The sequence below is a fragment of the Euprymna scolopes genome, chromosome 28 (assembly GCF_053919585.1).
Source record: "Euprymna scolopes isolate OS-2025 chromosome 28, ASM5391958v1, whole genome shotgun sequence".
In the NCBI taxonomy this organism is placed as follows: domain Eukaryota; kingdom Metazoa; phylum Mollusca; class Cephalopoda; order Sepiida; family Sepiolidae; genus Euprymna; species Euprymna scolopes.
In genome coordinates this window covers 54,201,809-54,211,808 of record NC_136509.1, presented here as the reverse complement: position 1 = coordinate 54,211,808, position 10,000 = coordinate 54,201,809, and the positions used below count along the sequence as shown (strand labels likewise).

Sequence of the window (10,000 nt, the reverse complement as noted above, 5' to 3'; positions counted from 1 at the left end):
TAAAGAGGTCAAAGTTCAACGATTTGATCTTTGAAAGCTCTACCAAATTCCCCCGCTAATTTTGGGTCTAAACACATGAAATTTTATATATAGGTTACTTGGACAGGGATCTAACTTTTTAATTTGATTTGAGCCCAAAATAGTAAATGTTAAGGGGTCAAAGTTAAAAAAAAATTGATTTCTGCGGTCTCTAACAAAATAACTCAGCCAATTTTTGGTGTAAACATTTGAAATTTTACACAAAGGGTATTCAGACATGCAGTAAGCATTTTAATTAGTTTTTGAGCGAGAATTTGGCTGGCAAGACGTCAAAGTTTACAGAGTTGTTCTTTGCAGACTCTATCAAACTCCTCCGCCAATTCTGGGTCCAAACACTTGAAATTTTAGATGTAGGTCATTGGACATGGGTCAAACATTTTAATTTCATTTGAGCCCAAAACAATAAATGTTAAGGGTCAAAATTGGGGTCAAAACTAAAATAAATTTGACGTCTGCGGTCTCTACCAACTTTTTTCTATGGTAGTTAAGGAGGCCTATTATATAGTAAGGCATTACCGTACATATTCACACTTTTTAATATATACATATGCACATAACCTTATGAACAGTATATAGGGCCCGAGCAAAACCGGGGGGAACTTCTAGTATATATATATATATATATATATATATATATATATATATAACAGGCCGCCCGGCATTGCCCGGTTATAAAATACGCTTAAATATGGTATTTTGATTAATGAAGATTTCGTATTTATTAGTAAATTATATGGAGCCAATAGATAGTAATGATTAAAAAACTTAAAAAAAAAAAGTTACTCGTGCGCCACAACCGAAATCGAAACCAAAACGCTTAGCTTACAATTTACTTTTTCTTTTGACGTTATGCCTGAGCTATAAAGACATATTTTCTAGAAGGCTAAAAATTAAAACATGAACCAATAGCTATTACGTTACGCATGCATATTCTTAAGGCTGTCGTTCTACCTTCACCTGGCAAATTCCATTTTTTTAATTTTCACACTTTTGCACCGATTTTCCCCGACTAAAACCCAAATATTAAGTTTCGCATTGGTTCGAATACCCTATATATTACGTTTCATGTCTGTAGACCAAAAACTGACACAGGAGTTTGGTAGGCAAATTTTTTTAAACAAATATACATACGCATACATAAATATATACAGAAAGAGGTTTGTGTTTACTATAACCTTTTTACGCAAATATTATGCAAATATAAATCATGTAGAATATCTGCATGAATCTAATTACACGTAATAGTTAAGTAAGGATGATCATCCCATGAGAAAACCGAAAAAAATAATAGAGAATTAATTAAAATGAATGTTTAAAAGAATAAGCAAATTACCTACAGCATATATAACAAAGTTGTATTTTCTTCTTAAATAAATAGAAAAAAGTCCTATCAATATGAATATTAATACACACACAAAAAAACAAAAAACAAAACAAAACTAATATATATATATATATATATATATATATATATATATATATATATATATATACACACACACACACACACACGAGGGTCGTTCCATTCTAAATGAACTTTTACCAGCATCTTTTGATGTCTCGGTCGCAAAAGTGTTACTCAAATCTCTGTAGCCACTTCACGAACTCATCTTCATCAACTGCACAAACGTTCAACAGGCAGCGGTAAATGTTGATTGTTTTCAGTGTGGAGGAATTTAATGACGTATCTTTGCTTCTGACACACATCCATAACAGGGATTGCTTTCTTAGAATCTCACACGTCAATATATGCAACAGATTATTTATAATTAAATAATAATTAGCCATTTATACTCACAGATACTAGTGTTTTGTGCTCACGCAATCATCACTGTAGGGGTGACAATTCCTGCAGATCATGAGATTCGAATCCACCAACCTCAGGACCACCAAACAATTGCCACGACAATGAAGGGGATTAAACGCCGAATTCGGGCAAATAATTTTTACAATCCAGAGTGTTCGCACGAGCGGAGGACGTGAACATTGCATAGATGCTAGTTGACTGCCTTAGTTATAATTACAGACAGTTCCCATCCTTCAGCATTCTTAAAAACTATATATGTGAGTGCATTGAAATCACTACTATATATCGGGTACAATATAATAATAAATAGAGAACATAAATATATATATGGTGTTTTATAAAATGGATAGCACAATTTCGAGATGATGATATATGGTAAGGAACCTCTTTGCGAGTGTTTTATTTATAATGGCGCCCCATTATTAGTTTAATTTCTTTTGTGGTCCATTTCTTATTTATTTGTAAGATCATGAGTTTGTACCGCTTATATGTATATACCTCTACGTGGCCCGTTGTATTGTTATCTTCTATAATATAAATCTCACCTGTCTGTTTAAATGTATGTATGTATGTATGTATGTATGTATGTATGTATGTATGTATGTCTAAAAGTTTCGACAGAGGCGACGGATTTTCACGAGATCAGTATCGTTTTGAAGCTCGACCCTTTCAGATGACAAATATCGAAAAATTGGCCCAAAACAGTAATTCCTTAACATTCAACTGGACACTTTTCCACAGGGATAGGTAGCTTTTTTCGCCATTATTTTTGAAAGTGATCCTCTCTTTCCGATTGTCTAGCCTTAATTTAAAACCTACATCACTTCCGGTTTGGCGATAGGCGCAACAGCAAAGACGTCACGTTTTTTTCACCCTCCTTCGCGGTACGGGTTGGAGCCTGCCTGCTACTTTTTTTTTTTTTTTGCTCAACACATACCTCCAAACGCCCGGGCAACGCCGGACACCCAGGCTAGTCTGGAAATAAAGAGGACTAACATTTGCAGGATGTCTATCCGGTCTCTGTCGATCCTGACATTTTTTATATTTGTTTGATGTCATTTTTTTTCTGAGCGTTGCAATGCTTATTACATGACGGATTAAATTTCTTAAATTTCTTTTTTATGTCTTTTTTTTGTATAATAATTTTTTACATATTAAAAATATTTCTGATGCAGAAATAAAAAAAGATGGTATAGAATCAATAGATGCCATTGATTAAAATATCGAATTATCAAAAGTTCGATTCTTAATATTTTGAACTTATATAATTATATTATAATTTTATTCATATAGTTTATTTCTTGAAAAGTTACAATATTGACGAAAAAACAAAAACATGTAAAATTAAAAGGCATAAAAACTTGGGCATAAAAATTTTAGTTCAGATAAAATATGCAATTGAAGATCAAGAATTGATCTTATTTGACATTTGAGCGAATAATAAGATGAATTCTATTGAAACTGCTGTTAATAATACACATTTGAACGAATAATAAGATGAATTCTATTGAAACTGCTGTTAATAATACACATTTGAACGAATAATAAGATGAATTCTATTGAAACTGCTGTTAATAATACACAACAAAGAGGTTGATTGTCATGGTGTAAAGCTTGGTTGACTGTGACGAGTTGATGAGGCTGATCATTGCGACATTTACTTTTTTTTTATATATAAAATGAATAGTTTGACTTCAAAGAAGAAACTACACCACATTTCTTTTGAAGTGATTCTGTAATGCTTATTAAACTTATTTGCGAGGCAGGGTTAAGGATCATTTTAGCTGCAGGAGTAATCGGGTAGGTGGATATGTGAGAAAGATAAGGGAAGGATGAAAAAAAAGAAAAGCTAGTATCCCCCCCCCACGCTTTCCTGTCAGTATATTTTCTATTCAGACAGTGGTTACTTCCTCTCTTAAACAAACATTCAAAACCCGGAACTTCCGGCATCTTCCATTTGAGGCTTTCATTCAGATGAATCTTTTCCGGGGCTGTGGAAAACATTATATCATATCGAGGAGGCATACCCCTCCTTCCGGCTTTAGCGGTATATATTTTTAATTGACCCTAATTGGATTTCTGTTGTTATAGGAAGAACGAGTTATAGTTTCGCTTGTCATAATATCCGGCGGCGTAAATTGATAGTAGACCTAATTTTAAACTATAAACCAAATGTTTTCTTTTAAACTCTTCACAAATAGACATTTTCAACGGTATTTTGCAAATGAAATCTTGTTGATATTTACAGTAGTTGCAAGTTTTTCAACGAGGTTAAAATAAGAAAGACCAGTAAAATCAAATAATCAGCGCATGTGCAAAGCGCTAGTGACATCTTGAGTAGATAAAGAATAGAGCGAATTATTGATAAAAAAAAAAAAGAGCAGAACAGATAATCTCATAATTAGAATTGTGTCTTTTACGGAGATGCTCAAGTTTTGAAAAATAAAAATAATAAAACAGCCTCGCAAGTCATTGACAGTGGGCGCACACGTCGTTGGTTTAGTTTTATGCGTCTTTTCTAGGCATGCGTCAGGTTGTCGTTAGAATTAGGTTATGTTGTACAAAATACTGAATAAACACTAATGTGGGACGCATTGCGGAATGGTGGACATCTATTTGTGTAAGCTTATGCGGAAGCGAAAATATAACCGAAAACCATTTTTATGCAAATACTTAATGACAAGAATGGATTCCAACTCTTGAGTGCGTAATGAAACATTTCTTTTTACTAGAACCCATATTCTCTCTGTATTTTTTTGATGGCGGGGGGGGGGGGTATTTTTTTAGAAATTGTCCCACAAAAGGTCTCTTAAAATCAATAATGGTCATAACAACTACTAATTATAAGATAAGTTAAGAAGATGAAATATGAGTATAAGTAAATCATAAGTCATTAAATTCATAAATAAAAAGCAAATCATCCTAGATTGTCTACATTAAATACACAGTCAAGTGGATAAGAATAGAAATATCTATTTATTTCAGTTGCACATTTTACAAGGAATATAAGAGAACTTGCAAAACTGGAAGAAGCAGCGCCCATGCAATGCTATGGGAACCTTTTAAGTAGAGGAAGAATATATTAAAGCATGAACATAGAATTAAATAAATCTAACTAATTGGATTAAATGAAGGGTTTAGTTTGAAATTAGTTTAGTTTGAATAAAGTTCACATTAAGAAGATCGGAGAGTAATTCAGCAGTGTAGTGAAAACAGCAACAAAGAAGTATAAATAAAGTAAATATATTTTCCTCGGTCAAAAGAAACTCAATTTACATTCAAAACAGATTAGGAAAAAACCAATGACTTTTCGAATCTCATTACTCGCTTGGAATTTCCGTGGCTAAAATAACAACTGTTGCAGTTTTGTAAATAGAAGAAAACCTTTTTGTTATAACGATTATGTTTTCCTTATATATCCTTCTCCATCTAAGGATTATCTCCCTTGATAGAAAGTCATACATATGGAACCCATTGACATTTTTTTCGTAAGTCTTTTTATCCGCATTCTATTTTGAATAAGAAATCTTCCTTCAAGTTCTCAATCTTCAAATTTTGAAAGCTTCAGTTGAGCATATTACTTTCTCCATCTGCCTGCCTGCCTATCTATCTATCTATCTATCTATCTATCTATCTATCTATCTATCTATCTATTTATCTATCTATCGATCGACCGATCTCACTGTAATATTATCCGAAGTTTAGATAACTTAATGCATAGATTGATTAGTCAATAAACTTAAGGACAAAAAGAGTTTTATAAAGAGAATTATCGGAATTACATTCTTTGAATTATATCAAAATTATCTCCCTTGATTATATTAGCCAACGATATGAATACATTCCCCTGTCTTGAAGTAAAAAAAAAAAAAATTAAATTACGCCCACGTAGGGAATTTAAAAGAAGGCTATCTCTTTTTTTGGTTGATTTTTCAAGGCCCTCAGACATGATTTAGTTAGCTCTATATTATTGTATCTCCTTTTCAGGTAACACCCGTAAGACTTTGAAAACACTACAACAGTAATTCATACATACTTATACATTGCTGATTCATCTCTTTCTATTCTCTGACTCCGACAATACATATTTTAGCGATTATATTGGAGCATTAATGTATTCTTCCACATAATGATCATGTCGGTTCTTCTTTTGTATATGATATCATATTAAGTATACGTTACATGTTTATCTTTGACAAACTATGTGCATATATGTAAATCCAACTGTGTCTTCTCTATTGCTTTGTTTTCTCTTTTTTTTTCAATTTGCTCACGATAACACGATGTACAAAATGGCGGTTTTGTGTTGGGGGAAGATATCTTAACCATACGCCACTAAAAATTAGAATATAAAATATTCAAAACCAATTATTACAATAAAATGTAAAGTGAGTAGTTTTTTCGGCGAGGGAAATCCAAAGTTGGATTAACATCTATTTTAAACAACCAACAGGAAAAATCCATCTTACAATTCACTTTACTTTGAAATGCGCAATCAGAAGTGCATTACTAATGATACATGCACGTATATACTAAGTGGATACATGCTATACCACAACGGGTAAAATGTTTGACAACTATATATCTCTGGAGGAACCACAAAGTTATCCCCTTTCAAAGTTATCTAGTTTTCTGTGCTTTGGGATTCAAAGTTGGACATCTTCGAAAAAGGTTTAAGTCCAAAAGTATCGAGGATCCCATCGACGTAAATGCACTCAATGAACTCGACAGTCAGCTAAATCCTACATTTTCATTGTAGAGATTCCCAGATGCCGGAAGACTTTCTACTCTAATAATTTATTTCCACGAACCGCTAGCATGTAGAATTCTCCCTTCTGTTTCTTATTTCTCTGACTGTATGAATGTGCCGAAATTTTAATGTAATGTAAACAAGCATCTCGCTGCACAACTACCCACTTAGGATACCCCTATGCATATGACTTCTCATAGTTTACGTATCAGTGGCCATATGTTTGAGGTGAATAAAAAAATATAAATAAAATTTAATACGTTTATTTTTCTTTTATCGAATATTGAAAATTGTTTCAACGCAAATAAGTCACAACCATTTGTAGACCAATCGAAATGAATATTCTTTACTAATTTCTCAACTGCATTTTCTTAAAATTGATTTATGTTGCAATTTTACCCAGCTAGTAATAAGTAAAAGAATTCAACAATGTGGACACAAGTTTGTGTTTTGTTTTTTCGTAAATAAAAACAACAAAACAAAAAACAAATAAATAAAAACAAAAACAAAAATGAACAACAAAAAACAAAAATAAAAAACAAAAAACAAAAACAAACAAACAAAAGCAAAATAAAGAAAGAATAAAGAAAATAGCTTCTTGTGGAAATGGCGTCGATATGAACCACAAGATAAGATTTTTTAAGGGAAAAGAGAGAAAAAAGTAAATAAAAGAAAGAGAGAATAAAGTTAAACGGAAAGAAATCGGGTGACGTCTAAACAGGAAGAAAGAACAAATTGTTGGTTAGATCGAAAGAAAAAAAAACGTGAAAAAAGTAAAACGAAAAGATTTCTCAATTAAAATTTAAACCTTCCACGAAACGAAAATGAGAGATAAGGTTAGGGTTTTGAAATAAAGGGAGATAATTAGATAAAGCAAGATGAAAGAGAAAAAATGAGATTGATTGAATTAGACAAAGTTTGAAACTGATGAAATGATAAAAAAAATCTTAAAGAAGAGGACATAAAATAATAAAAGCCAAGAAGAAGAGTCTCGGTAGAATTCCTGTGGAAAGGCTATCTAGAGGTAACAGAGGGGAGACGTTTCGCCACAAAACACGCGTGTGTAGCCTACACTCCAGCTGCCTCTAAGCTCTGCCCTATCACGTTCCTTGTCGCCCCCTTTCCTACATAATACCCCTAACACACAATCCCCGCTACCGTCTTCCCTAGTTTACTTACCTACCTATCCATTCGCTTTATTTTTTTTTTCTTTTCTTCAGCATTCGCCTACGTGCGTCGAGCTTGTGGATAGTCGACTGGCGGGTTGGGTGCCAGGTGCGACAGCCGGCCAGGGCGGCGACTAAAGCTGAAAGCAAATGGAAGTGTGGATGGCCCGACGAGAAGTGTGCATATATAAAACTAGGTGCGGGTGTTTTACCTTGGCTGACTCTCTCATCCTCGTTAAATGTTGAAAAAAGTAAACCATTCTGCCTACTCGTTTTACTTGTAAGAGTTTTAAACAACCTTCCAGAATTTAATATTACTCGGTGCGTTCTATAGTGTCTTTCATCTTTACCCTCTAAAAAACAAAAACAAAACAAACAAAAAAACGTTTTTTTTTTTTTTTTTTTTAATATTCAAGTGGTGCTGCTATTATTGAGAACAGGTTGTGCCTATTGTAGAGTCGGTTGGTGTTACGTTTACTCGACGGATTTATTTGTCGGTTTTTGAAAACTTGCTTCAGTATTCACGTAATTGTTTAATGTACGCTCGCGTATTCCCGTTCATTCGCTTCTCTACGAGAATATACGTTGCAAGCCTGTCTCTGCTCTATCGTTATTTTCATGTCAGGTGCTCGTCTGAGCTCTGATCTGTGACCCTTCCTTGTCAAACTTTCACAAAAAACACCCGACTAGTTACAACCACTATCAACAATTTCGCCCACTCTCTATCTATGCCCAAGTCTAAACGCAGATTCGATGAACAACGCTTCTTTCCTAGAACTGCCTGCCTGTAGAACATTGTTTCACTGGCCTGCTTCCCAGTCGACTACAATATGGTAGCCTTCAAATCCAATGTAAACAAGTTTTTGTTGAGCCGTCCATTTAAATAATCAAAATTCTACCCAATCTACACATTATACCACCTTACATTCATTAATCCTTATCCTCCACTGGTTTTCGGGCTTTGATAAGTGGTGATTTCCTTATAAAAAGAAGAAGAAAAAAAGAAAAGTTAGAGATAAAGTCGGTTTTAAATTTGGGGAAAATCTAGCTCGCTCAAAAGGAGTACTTCTGGCAAAGATATAAATAATATGATACCTATGATTTTTTTTTTTGGTGGAGAAATTATCAATAATCAACTCATCCACATGAAAGTATATAATATAAATAATTATTTAGTAACTGGATCCGAAATAATAAATTCATGTAACGTTTAATAATAAGAAGTATAGACAACAACACGAAAATACGATAAAAAACAAATATATAACAAATAAATGTTACCAAAGGAAATATAAGTTACTCTTCTACCTACCTGGACAAGTTTTTAGTATTTTAACTTATATTAAAACGTTTATTTACTTTGAAACAAAACTAGTGCCGAGTCTTAAATGATGACAAGAGAAAAATGTCTGATATTAGACTACATCTGGAGAGTCTCGATAATCGCTCAAAAATGGAAAATTAAAGAAAATACCGACTTTTGCTTAATTTTCGATTTTTATTTAATTTTTGATTTAAGAGCTTATGAAGGGTTCCCGTGCAGGGTTTGTGACAGTCATGATTATTTTCCGTTCTAACTGAAAAGCGTGAACACATAAATTCTTTTGAAGTAAAAAAAAAGGTTTGGCGCTTGTTTAGAATTAGAACGTATATCGAAAGTCACAACATATTAAAAATGATTCTTATTTAATTAATTGTCATGTCGCAATCATGTAACATCTTGCTACATTGTTACATAATATTCCACGACACATTGATCGACTATTTTCATTTTAGAATTGTAACAAGAAAGACTGCAGTCTCGCCCTGTCGGCTGGTGCTGTAGGTTACGCTGACTGCACCTCTGTAGAGAGATAAACCCCTTCCCACCAATGAGGCTACCTGCTTTCTGTGGGTGGCGATCCGTAAGGCGTCAGGACGGAATCCTGGTGGCTGAGCAGTCACTGATGCGGCAACAGAGTGATCAATGGCTTACAATACACCACTTTGGTCCTTACTTGCTCTGACATCTAATATGACGTCATCTGCTCTGTCATCTAATATGACGACGACGACGACGACGACGACGACGACGACGACAACAACAACAACAACAACAACAACAACAACAACAACAACAAGCAGCAACAATTTTCTTTGACAAAAGTGTGTGCCAACACCGAAAGTCTCAGAAAAAAAAAAATGATTTTATCATTTATAATAAAAAATTCGTTGGCATATTTTAGTTTTCAAATAATT

General features: G+C 33.5%; 1 protein-coding gene across 2 annotated transcripts in view; it reads right to left on the bottom strand.

The window, feature by feature from the left end:
* Window positions 1-10,000, bottom strand: part of LOC145249631 (uncharacterized) — a 256,817-nt gene that overhangs the window by 112,832 nt on the left and 133,985 nt on the right. The window contains exon 1 of one of the 2 annotated variants that reach the window (XM_080111380.1): window positions 7,776-7,894. The exons of the other annotated variant lie outside the window; for it this stretch is intronic. The gene's annotated coding sequence lies outside the window, so the exon portion shown is untranslated. Of the gene's footprint in view, window positions 1-7,775; window positions 7,895-10,000 lie in introns of those variants that run through there. 2 annotated transcript variants of the gene reach the window in all.